A 24,983-nucleotide genomic window follows, 5' to 3' on the forward strand; every position below is an offset into this window, starting at 1 on the left:
AGCAGAATAAATTCCTCTTTTCAAACTGTCAAAGGTTTGCTTTGCGAACGCTGCAGGACATCGCACAATCTCTTTTGAACAGGGACAAATGATTTCTTATGGGGCGCAGTAAGTACAGACGTTTAAAAAGCTCCACTCGTGCCGACGATGCAGCATGAAAAAGCGCAACCTATCGTTTGACAGACCAAAGCCAGGCGCCGCTACGAGCAATGTGAAATCAAACTGACAACACACGGCGTTTCGCGCTGTCTCAAAAGTGATCTCGACAGACGCTGTTCCCTGCATAATGCTGAAACAGCTAAAGAGCGTTTCTGTTGAGAAGAAACAAGCTCGTTTCTTTCTACCATGATGTCACCATGACAAAATCTGTCTTTAAACACCTTGCTCAGTCTCTGACGAGACTGTCAAAAATTGCTTTCGCCGATTGTATTGCAAACCGGCGGAAGCGGGGTATTGGGAAAAGTTTTCAACTAGCAATAATCGCGCCTCGGCTAAACCTCACATGCTACGGTACTGCCGCTGTGCAAAGCTGCCGGTTTCCAGGCAACAGCGGGGATCCTATGGAAATCATTATCAATCATCTCATGGCATGTCGTTGCTGTAACGCTTCATATTTGTCTTCTTCTTCTTATAGCTCGAGGTTTTGAAGAATTTCATGACAGACAAGGTCTCCGTCGGGAACAAAGGGCGTTGTGAGAAAACCGTTGCTTATTTTCAGCAGCAGAAATACAACCCTTTAAATACAAGATGACAGAACAATGACGAAGGGCATGCCGGGAGGAACTCATGCACTACAGAGGAAAGGGGGCGGGCACGTACAGTTCACATTCAAGCCACAAGTACTCTTCTCGGATGTTGCACAAACAAATCCTAACGTCCTGAAAGCATTGCAGCATGTTTGTGTCCCACTCCTCGTAGCTGCAGGACGACTGACACGAACGGACAAACACAATCTGTGGCGTTTAGCGTGACATAGTCTTGCAGGCATCGTGCTGTCTCACTGCAATACTATACCGCTGGAGGAAACAGTAGTAGTAGTATAAAGCGACATTTTTTGTCAAACTTTTGACAGGTACCACGCAACCTTTTTCCAGCCAATGGGAGTCCGCTGTGGGTGGATGTCCCGCCCCCTTGCCAGCCAATGGCGTGTTGTTATGTGTGCATGTCACGCCCCCTAAGGAGCCAATGGTGTGTCGTTAAGGGTCGGAACTCCCGCCTTCCCCTCCCTGGCCGGTCGGTCCGGAGCCTCAGGGTCCAAAAGCCCCAAGGCGGCGCATCCCTCGCTTTAGGTGTGTGAAAGTGTGTATTGGTTTGGAAGGGAACCATGTCTGCAGCGGGGTTGAGTGCGCTCTATTATAACCCTAGGGAATCGGGTAGTTACGGCGGCGCGGGGAGTCTGGTGATGGCCGCGAGATCCCGGGGTGTGAGCGGCACCAGCCGCGGTCGGGTGGCTGGGGTGCTTATACGCTGCACAAGCCGTGTCTCAGAGGCATCAGGGTTGTAAGCAAACACACACACACTGACTGCGTAAAGTCTCACGGAAAGAACTCGCAGGACAAACACCATGTGAAATGTGAACCGCTTTATTTCAACAGTGGGTTTTCAAACACAGAAACAGCGCAGTACACTTTTTACACAAGTTACAGACTCCTGTTTGCAAGTATGTGAAATGTGAACCGCTTTATTTCAACAGTAGGTTTCAAACACAGAAACATCGCAGTACAAATGCGTTACCGGCTCCTGTTTGCATTCAACAATTAAATGTTGGTGCGGAAAATTAGTTCAGTACGCGTAACCACCACCCCAACATTGCTGAGAAACTTTGAGGCATCTGAAAAAGCATTCATAACCCCCTTCCGCTCCCCATGTCTAAAGCCATGCGAACCACACTGGGCGATCCGATCTAACAGAGCAAAAAAATTTGCCTGCGTAATCAGCGGGATGGTGTTACCACAGGTTCTGTGCAAAACACACTGTATTTTGGAATACACACTGTAGAACCCCCCAGGCTTCTGTTTCTGATCTGAAAACATCAGATCCGCAATAATTTCATTCAAGTTCTTGACATACACATCTATCTCTTTAACAAATTTAAGGACATTAGCATTCGACTCTTTGTTTTGCATATCAGGCTTTGTAGAGAGAAGTGTATAAAGCACTCTTAGTAAGAATTCAGACGTATACATTCGAAATTCTTCATTCTTCGGACGATGGCACACCCGGGTCTGTAAAACAGAGTGAAAGCTGTATTCACATTTTACATAGATCTTTTTTTTTGCGTCTGTAAAAATAAGAATAGTGTTTCTTTTGCAACGCATCAAAAGTCACGGCTACTAATTTTTCATCCAGCTGTTCAAGTATGGTGTGTACATGCGCGTATGGGGAGCGGTCGTCAATTATGTTTTTCAGCAACTGTTTTATGTCCCGCTCAGTGTCATTTGTAATGGTGTACGAACCCAGACACCTGGTGGTGTACAGAACAGCCGATAAAATTCGGGCTAAACTGAGAGACTTATAAATTTCTAAAGCGGCAACCGTCACATCTTCAAACCCATCTGTGTACCCGACAGACAGGTGTATGACCCCGCTGACCGGGATGGTCAATCAAACAGGCCGGGCAGTCATCAACCAGAACCCCCTTTAAACAGTGTTTGAAGATGCAATAAACTACTGCTTTCACAATCTGGGCCTAACATCGGGCTCATTAGGGACATCGTTAGCTAAACCTGGTTGGGCATCAGCTTTATTAACATTTGGTCGAACACACAAGCATAGACAAGAAACATTCAGTTGTGCTGGTAGTCTGAAGATTGACCCATCGACCTCCTCTTTATTCTATTAAAGGAAAAAGAAAAGGAAGGCTTAACAAAATAGAAATGCTTTGTACCTAAAATATCGAGCATTTAACGCACTTTTGAGCTAAAGTTTTTCGTTAATATTTACCATTTGTAGCGAGGTATCATCGCTAACACCCGGCAGTTCTTCAATATCTGGTACCCCATCTGAACTCACACGCCCGCCGCTGTCACCCCATCACAGGGGTCGGGTTTTTGCTAAAAAGAAGACCAAGTATTAAAATGACATACACTAAGCGCCGATACAACAATTCCACGATCAGAAAAAATATTTTAGCCACCTACCTCTTCACTTTGTAGAGCAGCGGACCCCGGTGTTTCTCCACACAAAGAAGCCATCTTCGCAGCTCCCAACAACGGGTGGTGTCTGACAGCTCCAGGGGCGTGCTGCGAAAAGTATTCACTTATCAGTTTATAAGTTTTAAACTTTAAAAGTATTAACACACAACACAAACACAAATGATGTGTTTGACCAGACAAGAAATTTTGAACACGCGGGGTTGGTCTTAAAGTTATAAAATAATGTAATAAGACACAGCTTATTTTTAATAACACATTCGCGACAGCTTTTTTCGAAAGTTTGAAATAAATTTCCACACACCGCAAGCATAAAAGTCTTTAAGGTATTAACAGGCAACAAATGATGGGTGTTGTTCTTTATACTTTAACGGATTGATCTTAAAGTTTTAAAATCACGTATTAGAGATATTTTGGAGACGTGCAGTGGTGCGGGTGAGGGGGGGGTCAGCGTCACGTTGAAAGCTCTGGAATGCAGAGTGGGGGGGAGGGGGGCTAAAATTGACCTCAGGGAAAGTTTATAACATTTTTAAATTTTAAGCGGGTACAATTAACAGTGACAATAAACGGATATAGGAGTTATAGTTTTTCATTTGTTTTAAATGCTGTTTTGTATATACATTTTATATTCAGGTAAAGTTTTCTAATTTATAATCACCACATGTATTTCACGCAAAAATGTTCTTAACATCGCATCGCGAAAAAATAAAACCTCAAAACGTCAAGCTTGGTTTGTGAACACGTCGCTATAAAGAATAGATACATTTTCTTATAGCGTTACCGTTAATAAAAAACATTTTGCTTAATAATATTCTTAGTGGTGTGTTGGTGAATCAAACACAGACACCGAGGCACATTTTCACCACGTTTTAACCGCTATGAAATTTAGACACTGTTGTATGTCTTAAAATAATATAGATTTTAACATTATAACGGTGTAAAACGTTTTCTAAAATGTTTTTTAAAATAATTTATACAGACCAGTACGTGCACGCCCAATGATACCTAAGATTAATGGTTTTATGGGGGGGCCATGTGTGTTTCTTAGAAGAGAATGTTTATCGGTTTGGGGTATAAGTACCAGCGGTGTAACAGGCGAAGTTTTGGATGGATTCCAATTCTTACAGTCTCGCGTTATCAACTAACTCGTCAGAATGGATCACACCGATCAATTACAACAGTCTGAAGATAGTCTATTTACAGACTTAACACTGTTCGATTTGATAGACGAAGACGAGGACTCTCGTATATCTGTTATGTATATCTGGCTTATTGTGAGAAAATTACAACGTCACGGTGCATGTCTCGTGTTAGCTATAGTTGCAAAACGTTGTATAATATTTGTATACTAGGCAATATTGAATTATTATAATGGAATTACCAGGGAGTTGTTCCGTAATGTGTTCGTGACTGTGTGTATCCATTCATTTCCATTAGCCCCGAAAACAACAACTCTAAAAAGACCAGTTACGGCACAACCCAACACTGGTGAGTAATTACGACAATGCTTTGAATAACGCTTTACGACCATGTGAGTCTTAAAGACACAGGGGTTCTTTCTCCACACCAATACACGTATGTGTCTATTCCACAGACGTGGGCGAAGGGACAAGTCGCTACACGTTTAAAAAACCTCGTTTCGGTTTACAATACCACCACAAAACCTTGTGGAGACACATGCAGATGTTCACGTTATACCAGAGGGTGCGGAGCATATTATCAGATCGCCTGGGAGAAGAGGTCGGTATTATATAAAACATTTTTTTAGCATGCCCATTTAAACGTGTCTATAATAAAAATTCCCACCATTTTTCTATTTTTTGGTAATTTGCGGCGTTGAGTTCTTTCACTAATGGTATTTTCCCTCTCCGTGCAGAACCCGAACCTTCAAAAAATAAACTGCGATGCCGCGCTAACACGTTAACGGGGTCAACGAGCTCAAAACATCTCAAATCAACAACCAAAGGTTAATATAATTTAAGGATGGTCAAGATGTGTTATGATCCACTTACGGCAACCGTTACTTCTTTTGTTAGAATGTTAATTCGTTGAAAGATCCTAGTTCGCGTAGTTTTTTGTTTGGGGGTGTTAAAAAGCCTTATTTTAAAACTGCTTAGCCTTTAAAGTTAAAAGCGACTGGTCTGTGCCATGGGTCTATATGCCGTTAACCATGCCGCTTGACCCAGTAGCGCCACCACAGTCTTAAAGGAAACTGGTGTAACAACATGTCTGGGTAACTTGTTCCATTCACCCGCAGCCCTTTGTGTAAGGATGCGCCACATGTGTGGCGTTTTTATCATAGTTATCGTAGTTTTCTGAATTTGACCGTTTAGAACGCATTGATTGTTGTGTTGAAAAGTCTTTTATTTTTATCACAGTGTAGTTTTCTGATTTTGAGATATGGAGCATTGGCGTGTTATTAAAAAGTCTTTTATTTATTCACTCAGCAGCTGTATCGACGAGCGGCAAAACAAATGTGGCGGAAACGTCGGACCCTAAGGGGGTGATTGCATCGAAGGCGGCTATTAATACTCTGCCCAAAACCAAACGTGTCAAGCCTTTGGAGCGAAATAATAACGCAATTAGAGACTTGGTGTTTGGTGATGTGCGAGACTCAGTGCGGTATATTACACAGTTAGTATCAACGGTGGGCACTAATGAGGTGGATAAAAAGCGGGATTTAGAGAATCTAAGAGCCGCTTTAGCACGTGTACATTCCGTGTTTCCAAAGCCGATAAAGTTTACGCCGCTAGACTCTTAGACGGATTATCTAAAGAGGATGCCACTCTAAACTCTGGATTTCATTACCTGATAATGCTATTTCATGGTTCATTGGCGAAGACCCACAGGGATAAATGACTAAACATGCGGTCTAAAAAGTGTTTAAAAGACCGACCACTTGCCAACATCAAGTGTTTGTACATTAATAAAAGAATTAAACTGTCAAAAGCATGTTTGTTGCGTCGCAAAAGATTCAGAGAGAGGCATCAGATTTCCCAAGGGCCGCCAGAACCACGCAATGAGAATGCAGTGGTAGAAAATAACTTAATGCCCGGGGCTGCTGTAGCAGAACAGGATGTCGGTAACTTTGAAAACCGAGAACCGGTTGTGCTGAATGATCTGAATCAGGTTGGTGGCGGTGCAGGAGCGAATAGAGACCCCTTAGTTTTCCTGGAGCGTATACGTAGTTATAACAGGTCTCATAATAATTTTAGAGCAACAGAGCACCATGAAGAATTTCATTTTGTTAATCTTGACAGAATAGCCTCGTATGTACAGGCTATAGACGCTGTGCATGGTGCAGTCCAGAGAATATTGGATGAACTTTCTCCAAACATCGGGGCGCATGATTTTGTACAGCTCCGTTTGACTGCAGGTGGGTTTAACAAACCTTTGTTCTCACGCAGGAGACACCCCGGAGAATTAAATGCTGCCGATTTTTTAAGCCACATCTCAGACCTCTTACAGAGCCACACAGAAGTTCTCACCAATGACAGCCTCCGATTAGTGGTCACGATAGTTAGGAATATGCAGGGGGGTGCCCGCCAAAGATTTAAATCCGTTCTATACAGCCGGGTAGTTGCTCGGAAAAAAGCGTACCTTATCGACTTACATTACACGGGGGGTTATCTGTGTTTCGCCGGGAGTGTGTACGGTTTGTTGAATGAAGGTTGTACCGATGGGGAAATGTTACAGGGCGCTAAACGAATGCACAAAGAGTTGGGTTTTCCAGAGAATCGGAAAATTAGTTTGTCAGACATTACCGCTTTTGAAAAACATTTAAAGGTGGTCATTAAAATTTTGTACCATGACCAGGGTGATTGGAAATATTTTACAACAGGGCCCACACCACCAAATTCTAAAATATTTTTTGTTCTACTGCATGAAGAGCATTTTTACGGGGTTTTAAATATTAAAGCTTTTGTGGGGGCGGCGTATTTTTGCACTAACTGCCATGCGGCCTATAGCCACAAGAACACACACGCCTGTGTTAAAGCTTGTAAAACCTGTTTAAATCCCCAGTGTTGCGAAATTGATGCAGAAATTCAGAATTGCCCGGCCTGTAAGGTCTTTTGTCATAGCTCTCAGTGTTTGGCGAGACACTTTCAGAATGCGGCGACGGGTGTTAGTAAGTGTGAGCGCTGGGTCTTTTGTGAGAAATGTGGGGTTTATAACCTCGCAAGTCACAAATGTAAAGAGAAACTGTGCTCGCGTTGTAACAACGTGATCGACACCCCTGCCACACATTTGTGCTACATACCGCCTTTGGACAACCCCAAAATTTCAAACAAGTACATTTTTTTCGACTTTGAATGCATGCAAGAAACGGGGACAACACATACCAGATTACGTCCACGCCCTTCATATTGACAATAAACGAAGCTGGGAATTCTATGGTGAAACTTGTCTAAAGGATTTTGTGTGTAAATTTACCGATGGACGTTTCAAAAACCATACGTTCATATCGCACAATGGCAAGGGATATGACAATTACCTAGTAATCAGACAGTTGTTAGATGAAAAGATGGACGTTGAACTAATTAATCAGGGTGGTAAGATAATGTGTATGACCGTAAAAGCTCTGAACATCAGATTTATCGATTCTCCAAGCTTTCTACCTATGAAATTAAGCAAACTGCCGGCAGCCATGGGGTTCCCCGGGGGTAAGGGTCATTTTCCACACTTGATGAACACTTCCGAAAACCAAAATTATGTCGGCCCGATGCCGCCGCCAGAACTTTATGGTGTTAACTACATGCTGCCGAGCGAGAAAGCAGAGTTTTTGGTTTGGTATGAAGAATGCAAGGGAAGTGTCTTTAACTTACAGAGAGAGTTGAAACGCTACTGCCAGTTGGATGTGGCAATTCTAAGAGAAGGCTGTGTCAGGTTTCGGGACAAGGTCATGAATATGACCAGACAGACACGCGTGACTGAGTCAGGGGCTGCCTGCGTTGTTGCATCGACCCCTTTCAGTTTGTGAAAATCGCTAGTGTCTGCATGGCCATGTTCAGACTTATGTTCTTACAGGAAGAGACGATAGCGTTGCTACCCCATGACAATTACCACCGCCAGCAAAAACGATTTTCTACACCCAGCATTCAGTGGCTTATGTACATCGAACACACAGAGCCCGTTAAAATCCAACACGCGTTAATCACGGCCGGTGAGTTCAAGGTTGGACCATATTTTCTGGATGGTTATGCAGTAATTGACGGAGTGCAGACAGCCTTTGAGTTCAACGGTTGCTTTTTTCGCGTTTGTTATTGTGAAAACGATTTTAATCCGCTGACAAACACTACTTTTGGTTGGTTGTACAGAAAGACGATGGTGAAAATTAATTTTCTCAAAATGAGAGGTTTTTAACGTGCGTGTTTTGTGGGAGCACGAGTTCAGAGACGTGCTTGTTGAAAATGGAGACTTGGGTAAATTTCTAACAGCTGCTCAGTTACCAGAGCCTCTGCAACCGCGCGATTCGCTTTTTGGGGGGAGAACAAATGCTATTTGTTTGCATTACACAGCGCAGCCCGGTGAAAAAATTCATTACTATGATTTCACCAGTCTGTATCCGTTTGTGAACAAAACTAAAAAATACCCACTGGGGCACCCCAGAATAATATATAACAACTTTGGAGATTTAAAACAGTATTTCGGTTTAGCGAAGGTGAAAGTTTACCCACCCAGACGTTTGTACTTTCCAGTTCTTCCAACCAAAATTGACAAAAAACTGTTTTTCACACTGTGTCGTATGTGTGCTGAAACAAAACAGACCACTCCCTGAGAGCACAGTGATGAAGATCGCGCCTTGACTGGTGTCTGGTGCACCCCTGAATTACAGATGGCCTTAGATCTGGGGTATAGAGTGTGTAAAATTTACGAAATTTGGCATTTCGAAAAGGACTCACACAATCTTTTTTCCGACTACATCAAACTGCATCTGAAAGGGAAATAGGAAGCTTCGGGGTTTCCAGAGTGGTGTACAGATGTCACGAAACAACAAAGATATATCAGCGAATATTATGAAAAAGAGGGTGTCCGGCTGGACCCCGGCAACATTAAAAAGAATCCGGCCAAAAGACAGCTTTGAAACCTTGCCTCGAACCGTTTGTGGGGCAAGTATGGGCAAAGAGACAATTTACCACAGACCACCATTGTGAGAAACCCCGATGAATTGTTCAGGTACTTATTTACGCCATATCATGAGGTGTCAGCCTGCAAGTTTATCGATGAAAACACAGCCTGTGTTACGTGGAAACACACTCAACACCACTATAAAGGCCATTCAAACACTAACATTTTCATCGCTAGCTTTACAACCGCCTGTGCCCACTTGGAGTTATACAACCTGCTAAATGCTTTGCAAGGCCGCTGTCTGTACCACGACACAGATTCCGTTATCTTTGTGAGCCGGGAGGGTGAGTGGAATCCGGGGCTGGGTGACTATTTGGGTGAGCTGACCAGTGAAATCGATGCTGGACAACACATCACCGAGTCTGTGTCAACAGGACCCAAGTCGTACGGGTACAAGCTGTCTGGCGGGAAAGCCTGTTTAAAGGTGAAAGGCATTACGTTCAATGTGAACAATTGTGAAAAAGTTAACTTTGAGAGTCTGGACTTGGTTTTTGACTATGGTGTTAACCCTTATGCAGAGTGCCGGGAATTTAAACACATTTCTATTCAACAGCCAATGATCGTGCGTGTTAAAAAGGATTGGCGCATTGAGACCCAGACCTTAAAGAAAACCCAGAAGGTGGTGTACGACAAGAAGGTGCTGCAAGAAAATTTGACACCGTTGCCCTACGGATATTAACACGATGGATGTCAGGTTTAAACACCCTTTTTCATGCATTTTGTCCGGACCCTCGAATTGCGGTAAAAGTTATTTTATAAAACAACTCTTGGAGAATGGTGATACCGTTATGACTCGTAAACCCGAAAACATAGTCTGGTGTTACAGCTGCTGGCAACCTCTATACGCTGAGTTGCTTGTGAAATTTCCATACATTCAGTTTATAGAAGGACTACCGACGTCGTTTTCCGACGACCAGCTACTGCCGCCGGGTAGAGTAAATTTGATTATAGTTGATGATTTGATGGAGTCTGCGTGTGAAAATAATGAGATAGAAAAAGCTTTTACCAAATACGTACACCACCAAAACCTCAGCATCATGTATATCGTCCAAAATGTGTTTTGTCAAGGCCGGAAAAGTAGAACCATAGCGTTAAATACAAAGTACATGGTGCTGTTTAAAAACCCTAGAGATAAACTACAGATTACAACCCTGTCCCGGGGCAGATGTACCCCGGTAAAGCCAAATATTTTTTGGAAGCGTTCGATGACGCTACTAAAAAACCTTTCAGTTACTGGTTGGTGGATTTAAATGCCGACACCCCAGATGACTATCGCTTGCGAACAGGTCTTTTCCCCCCAGATGTACCCACGGCTTATGTATTTAAATAATCTAAAAGTCGGTGATCTCGCAACCACAGACTAAGTCGAAAAAACACGTTCGGAGCGTCGTCATGTCTTCACACATTCGGAGAAACCTGACTCTCTTACATTTTCTGGTAAAAGCCGCACCCAATCAGCGGAAAGCTATTCTCTGCAGGGCTACAAATGATCTTGTACAGGCCATAGCTGAAATCGCCTTGAATACCTTGAAAGGGAAAATACCGTTATCTGCTAAGCAGTTTGGGACCCTGAAGAGAAAGCGTAAGCTTATAAAGACTTTGAGTCGAAAGGGTCTTTCTCTTAAAAGAAAGAGACTCTTGGTGAACCAGTCCGGCGGTTTTATCTGGACCCTGTTGAGTATTGCAGTACAATTGATTATGGGGCTTCTACAACGTCAATAATGGAGCACGCTGAAAAAATGTACCTGGTACCTCAGAAACAGCTCGATCGACTCTGAGAGCAGTCTGGGCTCGAAAGCGATGTGAGAAAAATAACAACCCGCCGGTTGGATGATGAAATGAGAGACATTCTTCAGAACTCACATCTTGCCGAATATGAAAAAGTGAAATTGTACAGTCAGGTGTTACAACGGTATTTGACATTAGTACGCCAGGAGACTTCCGAAAAGGGGACTTTAACTGTTGTACTACCGGAAAATGCACCCGCCGAGCTATCACGCACGTTAGCACAACAGCCATCATCGAGCGATGCTGACTTTGGGTATATTTTGGACAGCGTGTCTCAGCGGTTCCGGAGAAATGCAGAGATACTGTTAAAGACCATGGCCTGCAATGAACCATTAATAGCCTGGAATGAAAAAGGGAAATTTGTGTACAAGGGGGCACCTGTTGAGAGCTCTCACATGATTGATCTTGTCAGGGCTCTCACACAGCAGCAACCAGTTGCGGTCGGTAAGAAGCCAAAAGGTCGGGATGTGTTCATGGAGGCTATGGCAGAAATCAACGTGCCGGGCACCCTGCTAGCCAACGCTGGTAACCGAGACATACTTGAAAAGCTCAAGGCTACCCCGCTGGGGTGTGCAGCGTCGGTCAAAACTTTAAAACAACCGGTAGAGTTGTCGACAGTCGACCCGGTCTCTAAGATAACTGCTGAAAGGAGACGATCATTAATACCTAGACCCACATGGTTGTCTTTGTAACATTTTTTCTCTGGGTATGTGTGTTTGTGATAAATGACTTGAAATGTATATTAAAAAGCGTGAGCAATATAGTTAAAAATGTTTGTAATAATATGGCTTGGATGTAACATGTATTAAAAAAACCTTGAGCGCTATAACCGCGAATGTATAATAAAAATATTGTATTGATTTTAATTCATGTTTTGTGTTCTTTTTTAAATAATAACCACACAGACAGTGAAATGGTTCGATTTCATTTTTATTTTAGACGGTCGATTAACATTTATGACATGTTTTAAATTGTTGTAAACACCCGCATAATTGAACATTCGTATTTTCAAATGGCTTAAAAGGGTACAGGGGTCTCCTTCTCACACGGCGTCTGTTTTTCAGAAACATTTCCACCATGCGGTCATTCTGGATTGCGTTTGTAGAATAAAGTTCTAAAATGTTTCTAAAAGATAAGCTTTTACATCTATGGTATAGAAAAAAGACGCAATGTAGACTGCAGGTCACCACAAAAGAATCTTGCAATTGTCTGTTGTTGTAAAATATGGAATTAGCATTTCTGTTTAAGAAATCAATAATGTTCTTGGGAAAGAAAAAAGGCTTCGGGTGAAAATCCGTAGGAGTCGAAAAATTCTGCTCCCCCGTCATCGGGTAAGTAAATAGCAAGCCAGTGTTCACCGGGGCGGTCGTGTGGGTGAGTATTAACTATTAAACTCAGAGGGCGCCGTGCCAGTCTCTCTCGCGGTAGGGCATCACTGGGGAACATGCTTAGAAAACTGTCTCGGGTGTAGCGGTCTCGGGTTAGAATGTCTTCCAGCTGTTTGGTGTTCATCTTTATGTGCAGGTTGTGTGGCCTCCCGTGCTTTTTAGCTGAAGTCATAAATGACTTGACGTCTCATATCAAGCTCTATCACATTGTCGAACAGTGCGTACACAACCATGTTAACTGTAGTGGGTAGCGGTTGCGTGAAGCCTATTTCAGCTCTCAGATTACCTGTTTTGATAAGTGAATAATGACCTGTGCACTCGTCGTCGGGGCTGAGATTGAAAGCGAACAATGTGTAACCGCGCGCGTACTCCTCGCGGTCCACCAGAAGTGGTTTGTCTTTCAGACGCTTCCCAGATGTTTCCACCAGATTAAAATATTCACGGACGCAATGTCCATTCTGGAAGTCTGGTTGAAGCGGTTTAGTGGGGATTTGTTCATCGTCAGAGTAGAGAGCCAGAAAGTTAACGTTGTAGTGTTTAAAATTGAAGGGGTTTTGTGTAAAACTGCCGCTGAATGCCACGTTGTCCACAAACCCCAAAATTACCACTTTGGGTAACTGCCGGAGAAAGAGGTTTTCTTGGTCACACACACGGCTCAATGCAGGCAGACTGAAGACTTTCATCTGTACGCGATCTATGGGGTATTTAGCGTTGGCCGTCAGGAGTGCTTCGGCGTGTCCCAGTCTGACCCTGGGTGACACTCTGACTCTTTTCACAAACAAAGATGCAGAGAGTACGCTCAGTTTGTGTTCTCCGACATTGTTTATTAAGCAGAAAGCATCTCTGTTGCGCGTGAGTTTTATTTTCAGGTCTACGCCATTCAGTAGTAGTTTGTCCTGAAAAAACAGGTCTGCGTGAACGTGACACAGGAGCTCCAGTTTTCGGCTTTGCGTCGTGTATGATGCTCTTTTTCGGAACCCCTGATTGGGGCCATCCAAAATTGTGGACTCGTGTTGCCCGGCTGTGTCTTTGTAAAAGAGCCCTGTTGAATACTGCGTCGTCAGCGTCTCTTCACTGTAGTTCAGGACAGACTCTATAAAGGCTCTGTAAGGATAGCAGTTGTTGCTGTGGCTGATCAATCGGTCTCCTACGGTGATGTCAACCTGGCTGAAGATGGCAGCGATGGGGTAATTCACCAGACTCACACGGGCTGCCGCATCAATGTCCTGAACGTCTGCTTCCGTTATTTTACAAGTCAAATAGAGCAGCGTGTTGTTTAAATCTAAATAATCTTCTCCGTTGCCTGCGACGTAGAACTCCAGAGGTGCGTTTTCTGTTAGGGCCATGAGGGGTGGAACTTCTATGTAAAAGCTTTTCTCGATGCTTGTTTGGGTAGGCGCTAATTGAAATATGTCCAGCTCTGACTTGGTGCATTCTGCAGACCCGCCATGAACAAAAGCCATATTTAAAATGTGTCTGGTTTTGTATCTCGTTGATTGCGATGTGTCACGCCCTTCTTGGTCGACCTGAAGCTTTTATGAGTTGACTGTCTGCGCTTAGCCGTTCTTTTATGAGGTTTCGGAGGCCCCCGACGGTGAGATAATGACGTCTGTCTTTTTCTCTTAACACCCCTGCGGATGAATGCTAGACCCGAACCTTGCTGCTGATGTGCAGCCACCTTGGACATGACCGCGCTTGTAACGTTGCTGACCACGTTTTTGGCGATGTTTTTAGCCGCCGATGCCATGTGCGGCTTAGCTATTTCAAATCCTCGTTTCAGAAAAGGCACAGCTTTTCTAAATAGCTCTCTGAAAATACCCCCGATACCCGCGCCGTACTGAACCGGTAGCCCTGAAAATCCTGGTAATCCATAACCAGCCTGTTGTTTGTAGTAGTACGTATACAAAGAAGGATCCCCGTAGCTCTTGATGACCGTCATCCTTTTAGATGTTTGTTGCTTTCACAGGTCTGAAATGCAGCTTGACAATGACCTTTCCAAATGCAAATGACATGTGCTCATTTTGATCCGTCTTTATTTCAATAGTGATGTTGTTAAAATGATCGATGCTCACCGGCACGTATTGGGGTTTGTCATACAATACTGTGACGAATTCACCATCCACGCCTCTGAAGGGCACACAACGCAAAAGCGGTGCGTAGACGTCGCCTATTAACTGGTGTTCTATGATATCGGTGTATATATACATGGTGTTAAATCTGCCAGTCATATTGACGGGGTGCGGTGATTTTACACTTCCAACACCCAATTTGAAACCCAACACCCTATCCAGGCGGTTATGCACCTGTATAACAAACCGTTTATCACTAACAATCCTTACCGACCGGCTAATGGGGTTGTATTTAAGACTTATGGCCGTTAACTTGGATTTTTCCACAGCCCGTTTCATTTCATGCAAGAGCTGCTCGATGTTGCTGTAGTACCCTCTCGGTAAGGTACATGTCCATATAGTTTTGAGCTCATCGCTGACGAACAGAAAAACTTCGTCTTCATCAAAAGTGTTTAGTGTATGCGAATAGTGCAGCTCGACCAGGCCCACTTCCCAGCTCCCGTCCAGGTCAATCGCCTTTGCCAAATGCTCTGTGAAGCACGCTTTGGTGTTCTTTGGAAACATCTTTGAGGATGAATTACTGGCCAGCGTCACATAGAAACCATTGGGGTTCATTTTTCACCACCTCTATATGTCTCGGACCTCGGAAGCCTTTACCCAACCTTTGAATTTATCGCTCCAGCCCCGCCATTTTACCAAAAGCTGTTTGTTTTTGCCACGACCCCTGGCTGCTGAAATCTTTTGGATGCAGTAGATGTTCTCAACAGCGGAGTTTATCCTCTGTAGCTCTTCTGCATAGAAGGAGCCCTTAATGTCGTCGCCTGCGTAGTCCTGCAGTTTGTAATAGGGTCTCAGAGCCGAGGTCTGCTCTTTGACAATGAAAATTTCATCTGTGAAGGTCTGTTCATATCCCTTCTCAAACACTCCCTTTATTTTGGACACCTGCACACGATCACCCACATTAAATGAAAACTTTGACGGTTTTCTCTTAAAGTGTTCGTCATAGACCGTTCTCCACACCTCAAGGGAGTTGTCGGACGTAACAGAAGCCAGGGTTCGTTTAATAGTCGTGTGGTAACTATAGTTATAAGTGTAAATAAGATCTGATAGGACGTCGATATATCGAAAGGTGTTTTTGTGTGTCAGGTACCTCCACATTTTTGTTTTAATAGTTTTGTTAAACCTATCGACCACGCTAGCCTTCACATCGCTGGCCATAACGAAATGTTCAATTTTCTCATGTTTGAGAAAATTTTGGAAGGTCCTGTTAAGAAATTCTTTACCCTCATCCGTTTGCAGCTTTTTAGGAGCACTCCCCTCTTGCAGTATATTTCGGAAGGCGCCTGTCACGGCCCCTCCAGACTTGGATTTCAGCAGCACGGCCCAAGCATATTTAGACAGCATGTCTATACATGTTAAGATGTAACAGAAACCGTCGTTGAACTCGCGGTGATCTCTCATGTCCACCAAGTGGGCCTGCCACTGCCAGTCCATTTCGGACACCAACGTCCTGTTTCTTTCAAAACGTATGCACGCCGGCTTCTGCAGCGTATCAGCAGCCTGGCCGGACAACCACTCGGCCACCCGGCTGCGGCTGGCGCCGCTCACACCCCGGGATCTCGCGGCCCTCACCAGACTCCCCGCGCCGCCGTAACTACCCGATTCCCTAGGGTTATAATAGAGCGCATTCAACCCCGCTGCAGACATGGTCCCCTTCCAAACCAATACACACTTTCACACACCTAAAGCGAGGGATGCGCTGCCTTGGGGCTTTTGGGCCCTGAGGCTCCGGACAGACCGGCCGGGGGGGAAGGCGGGAGTTCCAACCCTTAACGACACACAATTGGCTCCTGAGGGGGAAGGACATGCACACATAACAAAACGCCATTGGCTGGCAAAGGGGCTGGACATCCACCCACAGCGGACTCCCATTGGCTGGAAAAAAGGGGCGTGGTACCTGTCAAAAGTTTGACGAAAGGTGTCGCTATATACTACTAAAAGTCCATCTGGCCATAAACTCATTTGAAGGTCTAGCTACAGTAACTTACAATATTATGATTTATTCACGTCCCGGAGACAGCTTCCGATATCGTGAGCATTCTCTGGTGGTGTCCTGCCGAGCTCCAGCGGGCGTGCGTTGGTGATGTAGCGGTGAGCATAGCTACCTTCCAAGCAATTGACCAGGGTGCGATTCCCGGCCAACGCAGGGGCGAATGTTTTCAAATGCTGTCATGAGCCTAGGAATGTGACCAGCAAAGCAAAGCCTTTTTTGAAAGAGGTTGCACAAATGAATTGGGGGAGAATCTTACAGGGGATTCTGAGCGATGTCTGCATACACGCAGTCCGATATGGGTGCTGAAAGCTTGAGAAACTCTCAATATCATGCTGCCTTTCCCCGGAGTAAATCTGTTACATTGAAAGACAGCTTCTCGCAGGTTCAAAAAGGGCCCCTGTTAATTGGAGAAATCAATGATTTCGAATGAGTTCTGTATGCGTTAAAAGACAGCTATACACACAGAAAACATGCAGGGTGTTTCCCGAGCCGAAACACAGTGCGTTTTTCCATGACTTTGACAAAGCCCACCCACTGAAAACTGCAGCAGATCGTGTAAAGACGTTCAACTTTGTAACTACTGCAAGCACAGGAAGCAGAATAAATTCCTCTTTTCAAACTGTCAAAGGTTTGCTTTGCGAACGCTGCAGGACATCGCACAATCTCTTTTGAACAGGGACAAACGATTTCTTATGGGGCGCAGTAAGAACAGACGTTTTAAAAGCTCCACTCGTGCCGGCGATGCAGCACGAAGAAGCGCAACCTAGCATTTGACAGACAAAAGCCGGGCGCCGCTACGAGCAATATGAAATCAAACTGACAGAACACGGCGTTTCGCGCTGACTCAAAAGTGTTCTCGACAGATCTGTTCCCTGCATAACGCTGAAAGAGCTAAAGAGCGTTTCTGTCGAGAAGAAACAAGCTCATTTCTTTCTACCATGATGTCACCATGACAAAATCTGTCTTTAAACACCTTGCTCAGTCTCTGACGAGACTGTCAAAAATTGCTTTCGCCGATTGTATTGCAAACCGGCGGAAGCGGGGTATTGGGAAAAGTTTTCAACTAGCAATAATCGCGCCTCGGCTAAACCTCACAGGCTACGATACTGCCACTGCACAAAGTTGACGGTTGCCAGGCAACCGCGGGGATCCTATGGAAATCGTTACCAATCGTCTCATGGCATGTCGTTGCTGTAACGCTTCATATTTGTCGTCTTCTTCTTATAGCTCGAGGTTTTGAAGAATTTCATGACAGACAAGGTCTCCGTTGGGAATAAAGGGCGTTGTGAGAAAACCGTTGCTTATTTTCAGCAGCAGAAATACAACCCTTTAAATACAAGATGACAGAACATTGACGAAGGGCATGCCAGGAGGAAATCATGCACTACAGAGGAAAGGGGGCGGCCACGTACAGTTCACATTCAAGCCACAAGTACTCTTCTCGGATGTTGCACAAACAAATCATAACGCCCTGAAAGCATTGCAGCATGTCTGTGTCCCACTTCCCGTAGCTGCAGGACGACTGACACGAACGGACAAACACAATCTGTGGCGTTTAGCGTGACATAGTCTTGCAGGCATCGTGCTGTCTCACTGCAATGCTATACCGCTGGAGGAAACAGTCCATCTGGCCATGAAACTCATTTCAACGTCTAGCTACAGTAACTAACAATATCATGATTTGTTCACGATGTGTGGAATCAGCACGTCCCGGAGACAGCGTCCGATATCGTGAGCATTCTCTGGTGGTGTCCTGCAGGGCTCCAGCAGTTGTGCGTTGGTGGTATAGTGGTGAGCATAGCTGTCTTCCAAGCAGTTGATCCGGGTTCGATTCCCGGCCAACGCAGCGCCGAGTGTCTGTAAATGCTGTTATGAACCTAGGAATGTGACTAGCAAAGCAAAGCCTTTTTTGAAAGAGGCTGCATAACGGAATTGGGGGAGAATCTTACAGGGGATTCTGAGCGATGTCTGCATACACGCAGTCCGATATGGGTGCTGAAAGCTTGAGAAACTCTCAATATCATGCTGCCTTTCCCCGGAGTAAATCTGTTACATTGAAAGACAGCTTCTCGCAGGTTCAAAAAGGGCCCCCGTTAATTGGAGAAATCAATGATTTCGAATGAGTTCTGTATGCGTTAAAAGACAGCTATACACACAGAAAACATGCAGGGTGTTTCCCGAGCCGAAACACAGTGCCTTTTTCCAAGCCATTTGACAAAGCCCGCCCACTGAAAACTGCAGCAGATCGTGTAAAGACGTTCGACTTTGTAACTACTGCAAGAACAGGAAGCAGAATAAATTCCTCTTTTCAAACTTTCAAAGGTTTGCCTTGCGAACGCTGCAGGACATCGCACAATCTCTTTTGAACGGGGACAAATGATTTCTTATGGGGCGCAGTAAGTACAGACGTTTAAAAAGCTCCACTCATGCCGGCGATGCAGCACGAAGAAGCGCAACCTAGCATTTGACAGACAAAAGCCGGGCGCCGCTACGAGAATCTTAAAGGGCATTCTGAGCGATGTCTGCTTACACGCAGTCCGATACGGGTGCTGAAAGCTTGAGCAACTCTCAATGTCATGCTGCCTTTCCCCGGAGTAAATCTGTTACATTAAAAGAATGCTTCTCGCAGGTTCAAAAAGGCCCCCTGTTAATTGGAGAAATCAATGATTTCGAATGAATTCTGTATGCGTTAAAAGACAGCTATACACACAGAAAACATGCAGGATGTTTCCCGAGCCGAAACACAGTGCCTTTTTCCAAGCCATTTGACAAATCCCGCCCACTGAAAACTGCAGCAGATCGTGTAAAGACGTTCAACTTTGTAACTACTGCAAGCACAGGAAGCAGAATAAATTCCTCTTTTCAAAACTGTCAAAGGTTTGCTTTGCGAACGCTGCAGGACATCGCACAATCTCTTTTGAACGGGGACAAATGATTTCTTATGGGGCGCAGTAAGTACAGACGTTTAAAAAGCTCCACTCATGCGACGATGCAGCACGAAGAAGCGCAACCTAGCGTTTGACGGACAAAAGCCGGGCGCCGCTACGAGCAATATGAAATCAAACTGACAGAACACGGCGTTTCGCGCTGACTCAAAAGTGTTCTCGACAGATCTGTTCCCTGCATAACGCTGAAAGAGCTAAAGAGCCTTTCTGTCGATAATAAACAAGCTCGTTTCTTTCTACCATGATGTCACCATGACAAAATGTGTCTTTAAACACCTTGCTCAGTCTCTGACGAGACTGTCAAAAATTGCTTTCGCCGAATATATTGCAAACCGGCGGAAGCGGGGTATTGGGAAAAGTTTTCAACTAGCAATAATCGCGCCTCGGCTAAACCTCACAGGCTATGATACTGCCACTGCGCAAAGCTGACGGTTGCCAGGTAACCGCGGGGATCCTATGGAAATCGTTATCAATCGTCTCATGGCATGTCGTTGCTGTAACGCTTCATATTTGTCGTTTTCTTCTTATAGCTTGAAGTTTTGAAGAATTTCATGACAGACAAGGTCTCCGTCGGGAACAAAGGGCGTTGTGAGAAAACCGTTGCTTATTTTCAGCACCAGAAATACAACCCTTTAAATACAAGATGACAGAACAATGACGAAGGGCATGCCGGGAGGAACTCATGCACTACAGAGGAAAGGGGGCGGGCACGTACAGTTCACATTCAAGCCACAAGTACTCTTCTCGGATGTTGCACAAACAAATCCTAACGTCCTGAAAGCATTGCAGCATGTTTGTGTCCCACGTCCCGTAGCTGCAGGACGACTGACACGAACGGACAAACACAATCTGTGGTGTTTAGCGTGACATAGTCTTGCAGGCATCGTGCTGTCTCACTGCAATACTATACCTTTGCCGAGGCCACACCCCCAGCCGCACTGGTGCCACAAGATGGCCGCCAGGATGATGGACATAATGGCCAACCGGAGGAAGGGCCCTGGATAACTCCCAGCAAGAAGGGAAACCGAAAGCGGGAGAAGAGATGCAGGGCGGATCCACCTTCGGAAGGACAGAAGAAAAGAGTGGTAAGGGAGAACTGTTTCTTCGTCCTAGAGGAAACGGAACTTTCTTCCCCCGAGGCCCAGGAACAACCAGAGGAGGTGGCCCAGGAAATGGAAACCCCCCCCCCCCCCCCGAGGCCCAAAGACGACAGGAAGTGACAACCCAGGAAACGGAACCCCCCTCCCCCGAGTCCCACGGACAACAGGAGGAGGCAGCCCGGGAAGAGGTAACCCCCTCCCCCGAAGCCCAGGAACAACAGGAAGAGGCAGCCCAGGAAATGGAGGCCCCCTCCCCCGAGGCCCAGGAGCAACTGGAGGTCCCCGAAACTCCTGGAGAAAGGGAAGAAAAGAGCCTTCCCGAAGCAGTGGCGGAGAGTATCCTCGAGGAAGACGAGGATTACTTTGAAGCCGCCCTGGAGCCGGGACTGATGGTAGGGCTGGACCTGTCCAGCATGTTTACCTTTCAGTCCCCAGTGAGACCTGGAGGGAGCCCAGCATATTCCCCCCAGGACCCGAACGAGAGGAGTTACATCTAGGCTAAACAGTGCCCAGATGTAGACTCCCAAGTTTCCACTATAAGCACAGAGAGGAGGTTTAACTTTCACTTGTTCAATCATGACTGTGAAACTTAAATTTTTCTAACAACTAACGTGAGAGGGCTGTGAGACCCGTTGAAAAGACGGGGAGTCTTTCATGATCTGGCCTCAAAGGCTTTCTCAGTTTGTTTCTTACAGGAGGTCCACCTGAAGGATGAAAGCGACAAGCTGACATTCACCAGGGAATGGACGAAGGGAGAATCATGCTGGAGCGTAGGAGGGGTCCACTCTTCCGGAGTGGGAATCCTCCTCGGAAACCCAGAGATGACGCTGGTTTCCTCCTTCTCGGTGGTGCAGGGCCGGATTCTGGTCTCAGACATCGACTGGAGGGGGCAGAAGTTGAGAGCGATTAACGTCTATGCTCCGACTGAACCCTCTATCCGGAAGGAAGTGTTTGCTGACCTGGCCAGCTGCTGCACCACCAACAGACAGGTGGTGCTCGGTGGGGACTTCAACGTCGACCGGGAGAAGGGGAGCGACGCTACCTCGGCAGAGCTGGAGTCGCTACTCAAGCAGTTCTCCCTGGTAGACGGCTTCAGACGGTGCCGCCCTAACGACGCCAGAACGACATGGAAAAACTCCCGGGGGAGTGTGCAGCCGCCTGGACTACATCTTCCTGCACACGACCTGCTCCCTGGAGTCGGCGACGGTGTCCCCGGCGTGGTATTCCGACCACGAGCTCTTGACGGTGGTGGCTAACACCAACCTGCCGGCATTCGGTCGTGGGTACTGGAAGCTGAACCGGGAGATACTGGAGGAAGACGACTTCAGGGCACTGTTCCGGAAAGACTACACGAGCTGGGTCGATCTGAGAGACGGCTACAGCTCCGTGGTGGAATGGTGGGAGTCAGTGAAGGACAGGACCCGGACCCTGGCGCAGACGTACTGTAGACGGAAGGCGGCCAGGGAGAGGAAGGAAGCTGCACGACTCCAGAGATAACTAGAGGAGGAGTACAGTTCGGCTAACGGGGGAGGAGCCTTCAATTCAGCCCGGGCACGGGACCTGAAGGAGAGGCTCCGCAAACTGCACACCGAGAAAGCCAAGGCTTTCCTGGTTAAGGCACAAAGGGAGAATTATGAAAACAATGAAACCTGCTCCTCCTGTTTCTTCAATCAGGTCCGAGGAGCCCAGAAAAAGAGGGTGATCCACAGCCTGAGACGGGGAGATGGAGAGGAAGTGCTGGATGAGAGCGACAAGGTAGAAGCGGCCACCGCTTTCTACACGGAGCTCTTTTCAGAAAAGCAGACGGAGGTGGAGGAAGGCGATGCTTTTCTGGAGGGGCTGAAGGCACGAGTACCGGAGGAGGTGAGGGAGGACTTGGAGGGTCCGATCACGGCCGAGGAGCTGAAGGCGGCGCTCTTGTCCATGGAGAATGGCAAGGTGCCGGGGCCAGACGGACTCCCCAAGGAATTCTACACCTGTTTCTGGGACACCCTGGCGGCAGATCTGGTGGAAGTGGCGCAGGAGATCTTCCGCCGGGGGAAACTCGGAGACACCATGAGGGAGGGCGTCATCTCCCTGCTCTTCAATGGAGGAGACGCCGCCGAACTCAAAAACTGGAGGCCGATCACGATGGTCTGCGTGGACGTAAAGATCCTGTCCAAGCTTCTGACCGGCAGACTGAGAACCGCCCTACCCCACATCATCCACAGCGACCAGACGTGTGGGGTGGAAGGGCGATCCGTCAGCTGGAACCTCCATCGCCTGGGCCGAGGACCGGAACGTGCCCATGATGGTGGTCAGCCTGGACCAGGAGAAAGCCTTCGACAGAGTGAACCACAGCTATCTCTTCAGGGTGCTGGAACGCTTCGGTTTCGGAGAGAGCTTCAGCCGCTGGATTCAGATTCTGTACTCTGACGTGGGCAGCAGAGTGAACGTGAACGGAAACCTGGGGGATTTCATTCCCCAGGAATCCGGGGTACGACAGGGCTGCCCCCTTTCACCCCTTCTCTATGTTCTCTTCACAGAGCCCTTAGCAGAGGCGGTGAGACGGGACCCTGTCATCGACGGCCTGGAGATACCGGGAGGCGCGGGGGAAACCCTGAAGATCTCCCAGTACGCCGACGACACGACGCTGTTCCTGAGGTCGGACAGGGGGTTGAGGAGGGCCCTGCAGGTCATGGAGCAATACTCCAGAGCCTCGGAATCGAAGCTCAACCGCCGAAAGAGCAAACTGAAGTTCTTCGGGCCCTGGAAGCACAGGACGACGGCGCCGGAGGGTCTCGAGCTCTGCACGGAGCCCCTCAGAATACTGGGGGTTTCCTTCCAGAGCCAGGACAACGAGACAAACAACTGGACCGAGAGGATCGCCAGGGTGAACGCGAAGCTGGGTCTGTGGAAAACGCGGTCTCTGTCCTACACAGGGAAAGTGATGGTGTTGAAAGCAGACGTCCTGCCGGCTTTGGTTTACCTGGCGGTGGTGTACCCACTGCCGGCCAGACTCAGACGAGCGTTGCAAGGGATGATCTTTGGCTTCGTCTGGGGCTGCAAGTACGAGTACATCACGAGAAACCGGATGTGTCAGCCGGTCGAGGAAGGGATATCTCCCTGAAACTCGACTGCATCTTCTACTGCAACCTCTGTCGGGCGCTGCGGGAGCCCATCGGCCACAACTACCAGTACTTTGTCAGGCTGTGGCTCTCCATCCCGATGAGGCACTTGGTCCAGTGGTCAAACACTGGGCCCAAGGCAGAGAGGCGACCGAAGTTCTACACCCACGCTGTCAAGTGGAGCAGGAGGTACGAGGCCACGAGACAGCCAGAGCTCTGCACCAACCACAGAGCCCTGTAGAAAGAGGTGAGGGGGCATCTGGTCGCCGACGAAAGGCTGGAAGTTCCCAGACAAGTCTGGGAAAGGACGCAGCCTAAAGAACTGGACAATCAACTGAAGGACCTCAACTGGATGGCCGTACACAAGAGACTGGCCACCAGAGAGGTCCTCTACAGACACTCGCTTACCACGTGTTTCGTCGAGGAGACTCAGGAGCACGTGTTCTGGAGCTGCCCCTTCGCCAAGGCGGTGTGGGGCAGAATGGACAACACCATGCAACTCCTGGGGACGGGTGCGGTGCTCAGTTACCAGTACATTCTGCTGGGGCTGGCACCTACCGGATTGGACAAGGGGACGCAGTTCCTGATGTGGCTGCTGCTGTCCCTCACTAAAAAAGGCCTGTGGGACGCGAGGAACAATCTCATCCGGCACAACATCGAGTGTGGAGCGAAAGAGCTGGAGGAGAGGATCCTGGCGGACCTCAGGAGGAGGACGAAGCGCGACGTAGCCAAATGGGGTTTCCCCACGGCGAGGGAGCGCTGGAAAGGACTATGGACCCTGTACAGGGATTAATGGTTTAACAGCAAGTAGTAGGGTTTGGAGGGACTCTCAAAATAGCGCAAATCCGCCCACAATTGCAAAGGATTGATAACGGACAATCACTGCCGTTCTGCCGTTGTTTTTATTACGTGGAGTGTTAATGTGTGAGATGTTTCCTTTTGAGATGTTTTTTTTTTTTCGGAATAAAGTATATTTTATAAGAAAAAAAAACCGCTGGAGGAAACAGTCCATCTGGCCATGAAACTCATTTGAACGTCTAGCTACAGTAACTAACAATATCATGATTTATTTACGATGTGTGGAATCAGCACGTCTCGGAGACGTCTCGGAGACAGCGTCCGATATCGTGAGCATGCTCTGGTGGTGTTCTGCAAGGCTCCAGCGGGTGTGTGTTGGTGGTATAGTGGTGCGCATAGCTGCCTTCCGAGCAGTTTACCCGGGTTCGATTCCCGACCAACGCAGTGGCGAACG

At 46.9% G+C, this 24,983-nt stretch overlaps 1 long non-coding RNA gene and 4 other non-coding genes across 5 annotated transcripts; 1 reads left to right on the plus strand and 4 right to left on the minus strand.

Moving 5' to 3' along the window:
- Positions 1-389: 389 nt before the first annotated feature.
- Positions 390-531, minus strand: LOC148810525 (U4 spliceosomal RNA). The gene has a single exon (XR_016086739.1). It is a non-coding gene; the product is annotated as a U4 spliceosomal RNA (small nuclear RNA).
- Positions 532-1,586: 1,055 nt separating this feature from the next.
- Positions 1,587-4,631, minus strand: LOC148810526 (uncharacterized). Its single transcript, XR_016086624.1, has 4 exons — positions 4,534-4,631; positions 3,141-3,242; positions 2,944-3,053; positions 1,587-2,835 (listed from the first exon to the last, which is right to left on the minus strand). It is a non-coding gene; the product is annotated as an uncharacterized LOC148810526 (long non-coding RNA).
- Positions 4,632-17,561: 12,930 nt separating this feature from the next.
- LOC148810527 (U4 spliceosomal RNA) lies at positions 17,562-17,703 on the minus strand. The gene has a single exon (XR_016086700.1). It is a non-coding gene; the product is annotated as a U4 spliceosomal RNA (small nuclear RNA).
- A 650-nt stretch (positions 17,704-18,353) lies between these two features.
- trnag-ucc (transfer RNA glycine (anticodon UCC)) lies at positions 18,354-18,425 on the plus strand. The gene has a single exon. It is a non-coding gene; the product is annotated as a tRNA-Gly (tRNA).
- A 1,384-nt stretch (positions 18,426-19,809) lies between these two features.
- LOC148810529 (U4 spliceosomal RNA) lies at positions 19,810-19,951 on the minus strand. Its single transcript, XR_016086727.1, has one exon. It is a non-coding gene; the product is annotated as a U4 spliceosomal RNA (small nuclear RNA).
- Positions 19,952-24,983: the final 5,032 nt, after the last annotated feature.

The sequence above is a fragment of the Atractosteus spatula genome (genome assembly GCF_055471065.1).
Source record: "Atractosteus spatula isolate fAtrSpa1 chromosome 26 unlocalized genomic scaffold, fAtrSpa1.hap1 SUPER_26_unloc_1, whole genome shotgun sequence".
Lineage (NCBI taxonomy): Eukaryota > Metazoa > Chordata > Actinopteri > Semionotiformes > Lepisosteidae > Atractosteus > Atractosteus spatula.